The sequence below is a fragment of the Geotrypetes seraphini genome, chromosome 15 (assembly GCF_902459505.1).
Source record: "Geotrypetes seraphini chromosome 15, aGeoSer1.1, whole genome shotgun sequence".
Classification (NCBI taxonomy): Eukaryota; Metazoa; Chordata; class Amphibia; order Gymnophiona; family Dermophiidae; genus Geotrypetes; species Geotrypetes seraphini.
In genome coordinates this window covers 64504757-64520814 of record NC_047098.1, presented here as the reverse complement: position 1 = coordinate 64520814, position 16058 = coordinate 64504757, and the positions used below count along the sequence as shown (strand labels likewise).

The 16058-nt window shown below is 43.5% G+C and overlaps 1 protein-coding gene across 2 annotated transcripts in view; it reads right to left on the bottom strand.

Annotated features, from left to right (window-relative positions):
• Positions 1-16058, bottom strand: part of TMEM132E (transmembrane protein 132E) — a 714010-nt gene that overhangs the window by 677032 nt on the left and 20920 nt on the right. The gene's annotated exons all lie outside the window — the stretch shown is intronic.

Genomic DNA, 16058 nt, shown 5'->3' with positions numbered 1-16058 from the left:
ATGTTCAAGTTAACCATGTAGTACATTCAACTTTTTTAGACACCATCAGCTTCATCGTTTACATCCTTTGTTTCTGGAAAAATACTACTTCAGGCTCTAGTTTTATCATCCCTAGATTATTGTAATAGTCTATATAGCCCCCTTGTAGTTAAATCACTCTCTAAACTTCAAATTATTCAGAATACTGTAGCAAACTTAATTTTTCAACTACAGAAATTTGATAGAGCAACTCCCTCACTGATAAAACTCCATTGGCTGCCTATACAAGCTTATAAGCTTGTTTGGTTTTAAAATATTTGAGGGCTCCATCTCAGTTTAGGAGTCCACAAAGTGTAGGGTTACCATATTTTGAGCCTCACAAACCTGGATGCATGGCCTCACCCCATTCTGCCCCCAGCTCCACCCCCTCAAAGCCTCACATTCTTCCCCAGTGAGCTCTAGCCACGGCTGGATGGCCTCGAGCATGCACAGATGTGTGTGATGTTATCCGCACATGCTCTGAGGCCCTCCAGATGTGGCCGGAGCTCGGCAGGGCTTTCCAAAACTTGGACAAGCTGCTGGGTTTTGGAAAGTCTATCCAGAAACGTGGACACATGTCCGGGTTTTCCCGAACATCTGGTAACACAAAGAGGTCATACGGATTTGTAACAAAGCAGACACAAAGAAGAGCAGATTCAAATCCAGTACCTAAAAAGAGAGTCCTTAATTAAAAATTCCCAAAAAGAGTCCTTTCTTCAAAAATACTCAAAATGGACCATGTTTCCCATTCATGGGCTGCATCAGGGGTAACAATTCTATAAATAAGCAAACCAAAATAACTTAAAAATACACAATAAAATAACTTATGTGCACAATGTACATAACTTTCACAAACATACATTTTTTTTTATGTGTGCATAGTATAACAAAGTGTGGGTATCAGGTTTCCTGCAGCACATCAAACAGGAATTGTTGTGGAACATAAGAACTGCCATCTCCGGATCAGACCCATGGTCCATCGAGTCCGGTGATCAGCAAACGCGGAGGCCCTGTCAGGTATATACCTGATGTAGTTTTAGTCACCTATAACCCTCTATGCCTCTCGTAAAGAGATGTGCATCTAATTTGCCTTTGAATCCTAGCACAGTGGATTCCTTAATAACCTCCTTTGAGAGAGCATTCCAGGTGTCTACCACTCGCTGCATGAAGCAGAACTTCCTGACATTTGTCCTGGACTTGTCCCCCCTTAGCTTCAAACCATGTCCTCTTGTCCGTGACACGTTGGACAATGTAAATAATTTATTTTCCTGCTCTATTTTATCGATGCCTTTCAATATTCTGAACGTCTCGATCATGTCCCCTCGCAGCCTCCTCTTCTCAAGGGAGAACAGTCCCAGTTTCTTGAGTCGTTCCTCATATTCCAAGTTCTCCATACCTCTTATTAGCTTCGTTGCTCGTCTCTGCACCCTCTCCAGTAGTTTTATATCCTTCTTTAGGTTGGGTGACCAATGTTGGACACAGTATTCCAAGTGTGGTCTGACCATTGCTCTATAAAGCAGCATTATGACTTTCTTCGATCTACTCGTGATTCCTTTCTTTATCATGCCTAACATTCTGTTTGCTTTCTTGGCCACTGCCGCACATTGGGCATAAGGTTTCATCGTATTGTCTACGTGATACCCAGATCCTTTTTTTGGGAGCTAACCCCCAAGGTGGACCCTAGCATCCGGTAACTGATTCAGGTTATTCTTCATCAAGATTACACAGAGCAGGGATTTGAACTGGGCTTCCCTTGTTGTCAGTCCTAGTGCTGTAACTACTAGGCTACTCCTCCACTGTATCCTTTAATTGTGGAACATATGATGTCTGTATGTAGAAAGATATTCTGGACACTGTGCCTGTGCATTTATTGACGCTACACATAAACATGAATGAATATATGCAAACTGTGCTGTAATAAATCAGCAGTGAAAACACCACTGATAATTAATGTAAATAATAGGAACCATGAGAAAAAAATTTACCATTGTAACTGCATTTAAAGTGTACCATATACTATAGAATTTAATTATCGTTCATCAATCCCTGTGCAAGTCTATAAAGGCAAGTGGGTATAATAATCCTCTTTTTTTCTGTATGTTTCAAATTTACTACAGTGAGTCCCAGAACAAAACTAAAACAAAGATCAGCACAGCAAACAGTACAGAAGCAGCACTTATTTTTATAACTACTTGAATATAAGCAAACATTTTCATTCTGTTAATTTTCAGTGTCATTTTTACAATTTTCTTTGTGGGGGCAATGTCATTAATAGTGCACTCTTCAAGAGGGTGAACTATTAATGACACAAGAAAAAAAAAATTGGGGAATTTACCCCTATAGTATCTCCTAGCCAATTCTTCAAACCATATCCCCAAAATTATATTCAGAAACCTAAACAAGCATCCTCCATCTGTAACCAGAATATTTCTTCCCTCAACGTTATGTAATAATCCTCTATAACCTGAATGTATTGCTATTATTACCTGATATGTAAACTTGATATGTAAACTTCCTGGAAATGTCCAGATTTCTTCTAATTTTGTAATCCGCTTAGAACCGCAAGGCACAGGCGGAATAGAAATCACTAATGTAATGTAATGTTTTCAGGATATCCACAATGAATATGCTTCATGAATATGCCACAATGATCCTTCATGAGGCAACTATCCGCTACATAAAATCGGTAACCAAACAACAAAGAAAAAAGAAACCCCAATGGTTCACAGATGAGGTATCGTGCCTCGTCAAGGAGAAGAAAAGAGCATTTCTCTCATACAAACGCACGGGGGAAAAAGAAGCAAACATTGAATACAGGAAAAAGTCTGCAGCGGTCAAAACAGCAGTCAGGGAGGCCAAAATTTGTATGGAAGAAACTCTAGCAAAGAACATCAAGAAAGGGGACAAATCCTTCTTCAGATACATTAGCGACAGGAAAAAGAACGCAAACGGGATAGTACGCCTTAGAACACCAGACGGGAATTATGTAGAAACAGACTCCGATAAAGCCAAACTACTGAATGATTACTTCTGTTCAGTCTTTACCTGCGAAGCACCAGGGCACGGGCCTCGGCTAGCAGCAAAGCAAAGCATGGAAGACCCATTTCAGAAGTTTGAGTTCACACCAGCTGATGTTTACAAAGAACTGTCAAGACTCAAGGTGAACAAAGCCATGGGACCGGACAATCTGCACCCAAGAGTGCTCAGAGAGCTATGCGATGTTTTGGCGGAACCATTAGCAATACTCTTCAATCTCTCCCTAAGTACGGGGAGAGTCCCCCTGGACTGGAAAACTGCCAACGTGGTTCCTCTGCACAAAAAGGGTTGCAGAGCGGAGGCCGCAAATTACAGACCAGTAAGTCTCACATCAATAATGTGTAAACTCCTGGAAACTCTACTTAAAGGGAAATTAGACACGATATTGGATGAGGGGAATCTGAGGGATCCCTGTCAACATGGATTCACTAGGGGCAGGTCATGCCAGTCCAATCTCATCAGCTTCTTTGATTGGGTGACAGGAAAGCTGGACTCGGGAGAGTCTCTGGACATAGTATACTTGGATTTCAGTAAAGCTTTTGACAATATCCCACACCGTAGACTATTAAACAAGATGAAATCGATGGGGTTAGGTGAGAAACTAACGGCGTGTGTCAACGATTGGCTGAGTGGAAGACTTCAGAAAGTGGTGGTCAATGGCACCCTCTCTGAGACATCGGAGGTGACTAGTGGAGTGCCGCAGGGCTCAGTCCTGGGACCATCCCTTTTTAACATATTCATAAGGGACTTGACCCGAGGGCTTCAGGGTAAAGTAGCGCTGTTCGCCGACGACACCAAACTGTGTAATATAGTGGGTGGAAGCAATCCCACGGATGGTATGACGCAGGATCTGATCAAGTTGGAAAAATGATAGGCCAAAACTCTGTACAGGGGTTCAAGAAGGGTTTGGATAGGTTCCTGGAGGATAAAGGGATAGAGGGGTACAGATGAACTTGAGGTAGGTTATAAAAGTGGTCAGAAACCACTTCACAGGTCGCAGACCTGATGGGCCGCCGCGGGAGCGGACCGCTGGGCGAGATGGACCTCGGTCTGACCCAGTGGAGGCAACTTCTTATGTTCTTATGTTCTTAAATGGTCCACGACATGGCAGCTGGGCTTCAACGCTAAGAAGTGTAAGGTCATGCATCTCGGCAGCAGAAATCCATGCAGAACATACACCTTGAATGGAGAAACACTAGCTAGGACTTCAGAGGAACGGGACTTGGGAGTGATCATCAGTGCAGACATGAAGGCTACCAAACAAGTGGAGAAGGCCTCATCCAAGGCGAGGCAAATGATGGGATGTATCAATAGAAGCTTTGTCAGCCACAAACCTGAAGTCATAATGCCACTGTATAGAACCATGGTGAGACCTCATCTAGAGTACTGTGTGCAATTCTGGAGGCCACATTACCGTAAAGATGTGCTTCGAGCTGAGTCGGTCCAGCGAATGGCCACTAGGAAGGTCTCTGGACTCAAGGGTCTCTCATACGAGGAAAGACTGGGCAAATTGCAGCTGTACTCTCTAGAGGAGCGCAGGGAAAGGGGTGACATGATTGAGACTTTTAAGTACGTCACAGGTCGTGTCGAGGTGGAAAACGATATATTCCTTCCCAAGGGACCCTCAGTCACAAGGGGGCACCCGCTCAAACTCAGGGGAGGGAAATTTAGTGGTGACATCAGGAAGTATTTCTTCACAGAAAGAGTGGTAGATCACTGGAACAAACTTCCGACGCAGGTAATCAAGGCCACAAGTGTGCTCGACTTTAAGAATAAATGGGACATCCACGTGGGATCCCTACGTGGGTCGAGCAGCACTCAGACTTAATGGGGTGGGTCAGTAGAGTGGGCAGACTTGATGGGCTGTAGCCCTTTTCTGCCGTCACCTTTCTATGTTTCTAAACTTGATGTGCATACACTGCCTCCATTATATACAAATTCCTTTCATGCATATTCATTGTGGATATCCTGAAAACCTGACTGGCAAGGGGGTACTCCAGGACTGAATTGAAAAACACTGGATTAGATGACACCTACATCCTTTTCCTGGGTGATGACTCCTAATGTGGAACTTTTCATAGGAGGTTTTTCTCCTTTTTTTTGGCTTCCTTCGTTGACATTGCCCATGTCATTGCTAATAAGTACACTTCCCTCACTACAAGCAGCAGCATTAGCAAATTCCTCAGACTGCAGTAGAGGGACATTACAATTACCAGTGGTTGCAAATTCTCTTGACACGACAGTGCATATTACATGCCGCTGATGCCACCTGATGCCACACAGTATGAAACTAAGCTTCTTATCTGACATTTCAAAGCTAGGGAAACCTGGCTTAGAAGCTTTCACCTTTTTAATCTTTTGTTCCTTTCCCTTCCTAATTTTTCAGCCAAATTAGTTAACAAAGATCATGCTGAGTAACCAATAACAGCTTTTGTAATTTATTATGATCTTCACCATCAAAGCTGGGACTAGGGACAGCTCTGCTTCTCTCATCTTGCTCCAGTCTCGGCTGGGAATATGTGAAAGTTTCCTATGTGCTGGCAGGTTACGTATTTCTGTGTTCATTTATCAGGACTTAAAATAAATGAAGTCCATGGTTAGGAAGTGAAGGGGGAAAAGAGTACGAGTAGCTACTGTGAGGCGGGAACAAAATGTGAGGTTATTACATTTGCGGATAACACTAAACTATACAGCAGGGTCAAAAACATGGAGGACTGCGAAGATCTCCAAAAAGATCTGACAACGCTGGAAGAGTGGGCCAAAAAGTGGCAAATGAGCTTCAACATAGGGAAATGCAAGGTCATGCATGTAGGGAAAAAGAACCCGATGTTCACTTATAAAATGGGGGGATTACCGCTAGGGGTGAGCAACCTTGAAAGAGACCTGGGAGGGATGGTAGACACAGCATTGAAGGCGTCGGCGCAGTGTGCCACAGCCTCAAGGAAAGCAAACAAAATGTTGAGTATCATTAAAAAGGGTATCACGACCAGGACGAAGGAAGTCATCCTGCCACTGTATCGTGCAATGGTGCACCCGCACCTGGAGTACTGTGTCCAGTACTGGTCGCCGTACCTCAAGAAGGACATGGCAGTACTTGAGAGTCCAGAGAAGAGCAACTAAGCTAATAAAGAGTATGGAAGACCTCTCATATACTGACAGACTGAAGAAGTTGGGGCTTTTCTCCCTGGAAAAGCGGAGACATGATAGAAACCTTCAAGATCATGAAGGGCATAGAAAGAGTGGACAGGTACAGATTTTTCAAATTACGGGGAACCACAAGCACAAGGGGGCACTCGGAGAAATTGAAAGGGGAAAGGTTTATAACAAACGCCAGGAAGTTCTTTTTCACTCAGAGGGTGGTGGATACATGGAATGCGCTACCGGAGGATGTGATAAGCAGAAGCACACTACAGGGCTTCAAAGAGTGTCTGGACAGGTACCTGGAGGACAAAGGGATTGAGGGGTACAGATAGGAGTAGAGGTAGGTAATAGGGATAGGATTAGAGGCAGTTACAAAATTAGTCATGGACACTGTTCAGGCAATTAGGCCTGATGGGCCGCCGCGGGAGCGGACCGCTGGGCAGGATGGACCTCTGGTCTGACTCAGCGGAGGCAACTTCTTATGTTCTTATGACTGAGGTTTGGTTGCAGCTTCAGAGGTTGGGAAGTACGAGTATGATCAATGCCGGGCAGACTTCTAAGGTCTGGGTCTCATAAATGGCAAAAATAGATCAGGATCAAGGCTGGAGTGGGCTTTGACAACAGCTACTACTATTAATCATTTCTAAAGCGCTACTAGACATACGCAGCGTTAGAGTTACCAAATGTCCAGGAAAACCCAGACATGTCCTCATTTTAGAGGACTGTCCGGGCTCCCGTACGGACTTTCCAAAACGTGGCAGTTTGTCTGGGTTTTGAAAAGCCCCAACGAGCTCCAGGCCCTCCAGACTCAACTGAAGCTTGGCGGGGAAGAAGAGGAGGCTTTGCAGAATTAAGCCTGGAGGCGGAATGGGGCGGGCCCAGAGATGGAATGGAGGCAGGGTCATGTGTCTGGGGTTTTATGGGTGGAAATATGGTAACCCTACGCAGAGCTATACCTATTACAAGGGTGGTTTGAAATGTGTGGTAAAAAAGCAAGTTAAAGAACATAGTCTCCATCAAGAGCTATACACTTAATCCAGCGAGTTTCCAGTTTTTTCATATTGTAGGAAAAATAACTTATGAAACCACTGGAAACTCATTGTTCTGAGTGTAAAGCCCTTGGTGGAGACTACGTTACTTAACTTGCTTTTTTATCAGACTTTTCAAACCATCCTCGTATATGCAGGGCAAAGGACCAGTATCAGGCAGCCTTCTACAGTCTGTGCCCCAAAATTGGCAGAGAGAACACCATGTGCTTCCTCTGTAGCAGTACCTGCTAAAAATAAGAGTATCTTTGGTGCCAGGGCAGCAATCCTTGGAGGTTGCTTTGGCCTGCCCTCTGAGTACTCTCTATGATTCTCTATGATGGCAGGAGAGAATCGTAAGTCAGTGCTCCAGAGCAGGCCGCAAGCAGTTTCTGAGGACTGGAGCTATTTTAAGTAAGAACCCTACATAGAAAGTGCAGTGGGGATTCCCAGGCTATTGAGGCAGGGGAGGAGGGAGTAGGGTTACCAGATTTTAGTGAAATAAAATCTGGACCCATAGCAAAAACCCCTAGGACCGCCTAGTTCCACCCCCTCAACCTGTTCTCATCAGTCGGGAGGGCATCATGATGTCATCGCATGTGCGGATGCTCTCCCAACGCGGTCCCAAAGAAGAAGCTTTTCAAAACCCAGACAAAGTGCCAGGTTTTGAAAAGCCGGCCAGACATCCAGACATGCCCTCTAAAAAAAGGACATGTCCGGGTAAATCCGGACGTCTGGTAACCCTAGGAGGGAGGGACCAGGTAGTTAAGATGACCCTGGTTTTTCTAGTGCTTTTTTGAGTCAAAAATTCTTGACTTATAGTCAAGTATATATGGTAGGCTTATATATATTTCTTATGTAAACCTATTAGGTTTATATGTATTCCTTATAAACAGCAACTTACAAAATCTTCCTAGAAAGTATAATTAATGAATTTTCCAGGAATAATTAACAACATAGTTAATAAATTATTGAAAAAGCTGTGCATTAAATACTTAAAACATGTTTAAAAATTATAGACTTGGTAACTCATCAATATAAATAATAGTCTTATTAAAAATAATTGGTAACATCCAGCTATTTCAGTAGTTACTAAAATATTAACATAATTATAAAAATTACAGTATACATAAATTCCTTGCCAGACAGACTTTGTAAAAGAAAAAAAAAAAAAAAACCCAAACCCTAGCAAAACAAAGTCATTATTTCGCAAGTGCATTGCACTTCAAATTACTTAGATGTATGTTACTTATAAACCGTTTTAGTCACTTTTTTCTTTTATTAAAAGACTTTTTGAAACTGCCAAGTGCAAAATGCATTCTAAACCTTCACCAAGGAGGATGGTAGACACAGGTGAAAAAGGATATCTTTCTCCATTGCATCACAATGATGTCCTAGAAGAGTAAGATGGTGGGTAAGGCAGAGGAAAGATAATACCAGAGGCAGAGGGACAGTAAGGATGCAATAGGAACATGTTACTAGTTCATCCCCCACTCTGTTCCATCAGTATTTATTGACAGTATAGAACCATCTTTGTTGATAGATGTCCCACCTACAATTACCCGATTTTCTGTTTGGAAAATCCAGACCCAGTCCCTCCCAGTTCCACCCATCTCCTCCCCGTTCCACTCCAGTCCCACCCTAGCCCCGCCCCCCCGCTGCCTGCTTTTCTTGTGCAGGATGACATCCGTGTATGTGACACAATAATGTCACATGCATGCGCAGATGCGCTCCTGCCCAACAGTGATTTGTCCCAAAGTGCTGGGTTTTGAAAAGCCATCCAAACCCCTGGACATGTACTCAAAAGGAGGACATGTCCGTAAAAATCCAGACATCTGGTAACCCTACACCTACAACAATATTTAGTAAAGACCAGCATCAGTCCAGTGCAAATGAGACCTCAGTCCCTGTAGCAAAAACATCTAGGGCCTAGGGGATATCAGGTCTAGCATCTCCCCTCTAGAGAGGAAATGGACAGGAGCAAAGGCTTGTTCACTACTTCTGGACTTCCTGACCCTCTTATTTCCTCCTAGAATTACTAAAGTTTATTTCTTATTTGCAGGTACTTATGTACTTTCTAGTTTTAAAGGAAACTTTTTTATCATACCTGAAAATTGCCCAAAGCCCCCTGACCCGACATCATAGTGTCTCCCCCCTCATGAGAAAGCATAAAGAGTTGCCAGAGGAAGTGAAGACCTCTTCAGAATGAAGAGCAGACAGTCGGGGAACGGCTGGAGGAGAGCTGTAAATTCTGGAAGAAGAAAGGAACTTTCCCACAAAAAAATCCAGCTTTGCAATGTAAGATGGAGTATGTTGTAATTCTGAAAACTTACTGCCTTTAAAGTGAAGTCATACGGACAGTTTTCCTATTGGCCAGGGTACTTGGCAAGGATGCCCAATGTCACCATTATTATTCATTCTTTACCTGGACCCCCCTGCTTTGCATGTTGATGAGAGATGATGAACTAGAGGGATCCCTGAAGGGGGTTCCCAGCTTCGTGTATTGAAATTCGCGGATGACTTACTCCTTACTTTAGGTAATCCACAATGCTCCTTGAGTAGGGCCTTAGAAATCTTAGACGAATTCCACCTTTACTCTGGCCTCACACTTAATAAACAAAAATCGTTTGCCTTACCGACTACTTCATTGGTCCAAAGGGGTGGATAGGTATGTTTCCTTTACAATGGGATACCCAATACCTGGTTTATTTAGGGACAAAATCCCACAGGACTTAACTATACAAGTTGAATATTGGCCCTTTGCTCCAGACCACTGTCTGCAAACTGCAGGCATGGTGCAATTATCCACTTTCCTTATTGGGGCGTATAGCCTTATATAACATGATGGTAGTGCCTCAATGGCTATACTTGCTACAAATGTTACTGCTAATAAGAACATAAGAATTGCCACTGCTGGGTCAGACCAGTGGTCCATCATGCCCAGCAGTCTGCACATGCAGCAGCCCTCTGCATTAAAACGGTCAAAGACCAGTGCTCTAAATGAGTCCAGCCTCACCTGTGTACGTTCCAGTTTAGCAGGAACTTGTCCAACTTTGTCTTGGAACCCTGGAGGGTGTTTTCCCCTATAACAGACTCCGGAAGAGCGTTCCAGTTTTCCACCACTTTCCTTATGCTTGTACGGAATCTATCCCCTTTCAACTTTAGAGAGTGCCCTCTCGTTCTCCCTAACTTGGAGAGGGTAAACAGCCTGTCTTATCAACTAAGTCTATTCCCTTCAGTATTTTGAACGTTTTGATCAAGTCCTCTCTCAGTCTCCTCTTTTCAAGGGAGAAGAGGCCCAGTTTCTGCACATGGCGATTGCATCCTAGTTTTCTTTTTATGTTGCAAGCTCGCTTTCATCCTATTCAACCGGGTTATGCAGCCTTTCTTTGGAGAACTATTGTGTTGGGCAGAACAAGTATTCTACATTGCTGGCTTTCTCCACAACCACCCACTATTGCCCATTGGAGGTCTCTGATGATTCAACAAGTGCTGATGGAAAGGAGAGATGTTGGAGACCTGAACACGAGGAAGGGTCGTCTGTTTGAGCACTGCTGGACTCCTTTTTGCATGACACTGACCCCAAACATTTAGAAACAGCTTGGACTTGGAGTGGGTTGATGTCCTCCCAGATGCCTGGAATAGGCAAGTGGGAGGCCCTTATCTACTGTTATGTTTCTCTGCTTCTTTGTTTCTCTGTATCTTGAAGGGGAGACCCCCCCCTATACGTGTCCTCACTGCTACTGCTGCTGCTCGCTGGGAGGGAGGTGGTAAGGTTGGTTGCTGTTAAGTTATAATAGTTGATTGTAATAGTAAAAAGCACATATTGTATTTGTTTGCTGTTGAATTTGGATATTTTCATAATAAAAAGATTTAAACAAAGTGAAAACGTACTAGACGTAATATAGAAGCTACATTGACAGCCCCGTGGGAAACAATCTGCGCCCTAATTGTTATCAGACAAAGCTCACATCCCTAAAGAGAGCTTCAGGGATGATTCCAACAGCCACATAACATTTGCTACTCTGTGGGTTTGGGAGAATAGGTAACTTGTCCCTGGTTAAAAGGAGCCACACAGCTCTTCCTGCCAGTTTGAGGGACTGTCTAGCAGGTGCCATGAGAAGATGGCGACCTGAGAAATCTGTGCAAGAAGCTTTGAAACTTGCAGTCCCTGGCACCCTAGAAATAGAAAAAACAGTTCTGCCCACAGAAAGATGTGAAGTGCCGTTATAACCCTAGAGACTCCCCCAATTCGTAATCTATTCATACTACATTCAGGAATCAATTCTATAGTGCTACCAGACACACACAGCGCTGCACAGAGGCACAAAGAATAAGAAAACCTCTAAACCTCAACAGACTCACCCTTCAGGGACCCCGAGAGAGACAAGAAGATACCTGTATGAAACACAGGGTATTCTCATGCCACTGACATCCTTGTGCAGCAATTTGCCTTCTGCCAACCCATAACGGCAAAAAAACGAGATTGGGCGGCTGAGCACAGGGCAGAATCTCTTTCTTAAGCACCATGAAACATAACAGTACAGTCACAATTAAAGTAGTTAAGTCTTTTGAAGCAGAGAGAGTGGGGAAACACACACACAAGGTATAACACTGCAACAGTAGCAAAAGCTGTTGAAACACTCCCAACGCGTAGAACCCTGAAAACAGGGAAGCCGCGGGATACAGTGACCTAAGTCAATTGCATAATAAACCCTGTGAACGCTGCGGTGCTTCCGCTAGCACCGGAGCCCAAGCGTGTGCCCTGTTTCATGCCAAAATGAGCCGGCTCTATCAAAAGTGCATTAAAAAACTTACCCGGAGCCAACCATTAAAATATTTTTCCCACTGTCATGGCATAAAATGCTTAAAATGAACAATGGAGAGAAATAAATGAATGCTGCTTCATTCTCCTCAACTTAGGAAAATAAGCGCGTGCCTCTTGTGCTCAGTCAGGAACCGGCTATGGAAGAACACACCCGGAACTGTCCAAATATTCACCTCCACCCGGCCGCGGGAACTGCCAAGCAGAGTCTGCCTCAGGGAGAAATCCCACTACCGCTGTGGCGCTGCTGCCAGAGTATGAAAACAAGCGTGCACCTACAACACGTGGGAAGGCAATAATTCCGTCAACGGAGCTCTATCCATACACCCAAAGCCCTTTACTGAATAAACTTCATACAAATGTAAATTTACTTGTCAGTCGCTAAACCATTTCCACAATTCTACAAAAGGTAGTGTTTGATAAAAACACATATTCCTTCTGTAGACTCACACCGAACCCACAGCTCCACCGCAACCAGAAACCAGTTCAAATAAAACATATACTCTCAATTTTGTTGATAGTGCCGGGAGATGCCAGTTGCTCAGCACTATGAGGGCAGAAATGTTTAATAGTCACTGTGGTCTCTTTTTTGTTTGTTTTTTACAGTGAAGGGAAAGAATAAAAGTCGAAACCCAGTCAGACCCTCTATCACTGGAGGGAGGGTGAGGCAGGGACCTGGGGGGGCCCAGGTGTAACTCCTAAAGCTGGCAACGTTCAGCCAGACACCCCTGTCTCACTGAAGAAAAACCTCAACAGGAGAAAATAATTGACCAATCACAGCCAGAATCCGGGAGCTAGGTGAACAGCGACCATCACCTGCTGGGAGATAGAGCATACTGAAGATGCAGGAGGCGTGCATCAGTTTCTCTATCTCCACCTGCTGGTAGATGTGTGCTATCCCATTGGTCTCTGGATTCATCTGCTGCTGTTGCTAAGGAAGAAATTTTTTGGGACACAGAAGGGAGAGAGGTGGCACAAACTTGACACAAAAGCTGGAAGGAAGGAGGCACAAACTTGGGACATATGATAGAGGGAAGGAGTGAAAGAGATGGTGAGGTGGGGAATGGAATAGAAAGGTAGAATTGTTGAGCATGGGTTTGAATGAGAGGGAAAGAGATGGTGTACATAGGGAAAGAAAGAAAGCAGAGAATTGTTCGGCATAGGGAGGGAGAGAATTTTTGGACATGGTGGTGGGAGAGGTTAGAGAGAGATTAGAGGGAGAAATGTTGGATGTGGTGGTGGAGAGGGAACAGTGGGACAGATGGAAAGGGATGCAAGAGGGAGGATTGTTGGACATGGTGGTGGAGTGAATGTCAAGAGATGTGGCATGGTGCTGGAGAGGGGTGATAGGAGAAATATTGGGAACGGGGCTGGTGGGCAGGGGTAAAAGATGCTGCACACAGTCCGGGAGATGAGAGGGAGAAATGTTGGATGTGGCAGTAAAGGGAGTTGGAGAGATGCACCCTGGATCCCTTTCAAAAAAATTTGACCACGTGACACCCTACTACCGGCAGCTACATTGGCTGCCGATGAAGGCACACGTAAAGTTCAAATTTGCCTGTTTCAGCTTTAAAGCATTACACGGACTTGCCCCCAAATACATTACTGACCTTTTCTCCTTCTCAACCAACAGACACAAGAGAAGTTCACATTCCAACTTCGTTTCCCCCCCAGTGAGAGGTTGCAAACTGAAAAAAACACCATGAATTCCTTCTCTCACACCAAGCAGCATCATGGGGTAAAGACCTAGAACAATTACTTTCGCCCTCTACTTATGAGGAATTTAGGAAACGTCTAAAAACACACCTGTTCCTAAAACATCTTGACAACTGATCCACTTATCTCTTTCCTCTCAATAGCGACCTATTGTCCTTTTGATCACTTTTCTCCTCAACAATGAATTTACTGTCTAATTACTTCTCTTTCTTCTTCCCCTCTTGAAGTCAGTCAATTTGTACCTTTGCTTAATCTTTTGTAAACCGCATAGAACTTCACGGTATTGCGGTATATAAGCTGTTATTATTATTATTATTTCTCTTTCCCTACTCCCTATGTAGCAAGGGTTGGAGAGAGAGAGAGAGAGAGATGATGGACAGTGAGAGAGAGGTTGCACATGGGGGTGGAGGAGAGAGGAACAAATGCTGTGCAGGGGTGGGGAGGGGAAAAAGAATGTGCTTTGTTTAATTTTGTGGTTATCATTATGTATTGTTAATAAGATTATATTTTGTGCATATGAAAAATGAATGGAAGAAATGGCATTTACAATTAGTACTATTATTATGGGGGCGGGGTTTAGGCCGCTTTTGGGCCCCCCCAAACAAAAAAGTGTTCTGCTGCCTATGCATAAAGTTATATATAAAACATACAAAAATAAAATAAAGCAAAACAAAAAATAGATTTCATTGTCCCAGCAGGCTTGTATAATGTATCATGAGACTATGATATTGTATCAATGCAAACAGTCTTACATAATCCACTGTGGAGATATGGAACACTAAAAATAATAAATGTTATTATTCAGATTCTCTGGAAAATGAATGGGTCAGATTATCCTGCATCACCACTGCTACTTGCCATCCTTATTGTTTCCCTTGGTATCCTTTTCTGCTGCTGTAAATTAAAATTGCACAATAACATGCGATGTAAAAATTATACATTGACAGTGGAATCTTGGCCCAGTTCCAAACAGTAGACTTAAGCAATCGTTTAATGTATTCCTGGAATTTGCGACCTGGACACTGGAGTTCTATGACTTCATTCAGTATAAATCATGAACCCCTCAAAATAAGATTTATCAGCCGTAGAACACTCCCTACTAGAGAAGACACGAAAACATATTAATAAGCTACACCAGTGTTCTTCAACCACTGGTCCGTGGACCGGTGCTGGTCCGCAGAAATTTGCTGCCAGTCCACATGGCCGGCATGTGCATCTGCTGTCCGTATTTTGCACTGTTTAGGAAGAAATGCATTTGTTTCTTTTTCTCTGGGGTTGTACTGCATGCAGAGTCTTGCATCTTAGGGTTTTGTTTGTATATCATAGTACTTTTAGTTTTTGGTCCCGTATTTGCAAAGAGGTTATCTGTTTTCTGGTAGGAATGAATGTTGAGAAGCATACAGTGTGCTTTGTGTAGTTTATGATCAAACAATTTTTTTTATTGATGCAGAAAACAAATAAAACATAAGCATAAGAACATAAGCAATGCCTCTGCTGGGTCAGACCTGAGGTCCATCTTGCCCAGCAGTCCGCTCACGCGGCGGCCCAACAGGTCCAGGCAAATCACCAATGGCAAATTTAGAAATATAGCTTTGTGTAGTTTAATTTTGTGGTTAACCATTATGTGTTAGTAAGATTATGTTGTGTGTGTATATATGAAAAATACATGGAAAAAATTGTGTTATAATTAGTTCTATTATGGGGGCGGGGTCTGGCCCACGACTTGGCTCAGTATTCTTCAACCGCTGGTCGGCAGACTGGTGCCGGTCCACAAAATAATTATTTTATTTCCACCGGTCCATAGGTGTAAAAAGGTTGAAAAACACTGAGCTACACTACAAGAGATTTCAGAGACTCTCTCAAATCCATTCTTTGTCTTATTCCTGGGTGCTTCAGGCCCGATATTCAGAGCTTAAATCGCCGATTGATGTCTAAATGCTGATATTCAACAGCATTAAGCTGAGCAATGCCGCTGGATATTGGCTCCGACTAGCCCCCCCAAAAAGTGGGCTGGTCAAGGGAGGGCTAGGGACATTGCTGGGGCTTATGTGGGCTCTGGTGATATTCAGCCGGGTTCCACATAAGACTCAAGACTTGTCCTAAATCCACCCACTCATTTTATGCATATGCTCTAATAATCTCTCTTACCTCTTTTCCACGTTTTCCATGTTTAGCTATGCTTTCAAGACGATTATTTCTACCTTCATTAAAAAGGTTCACATGTACATATATGTGAATTTTCAGAAAACAGTGTTTTGTAAGTTGCAATAATTGCATGCCTCATGTTTATCTGAAAT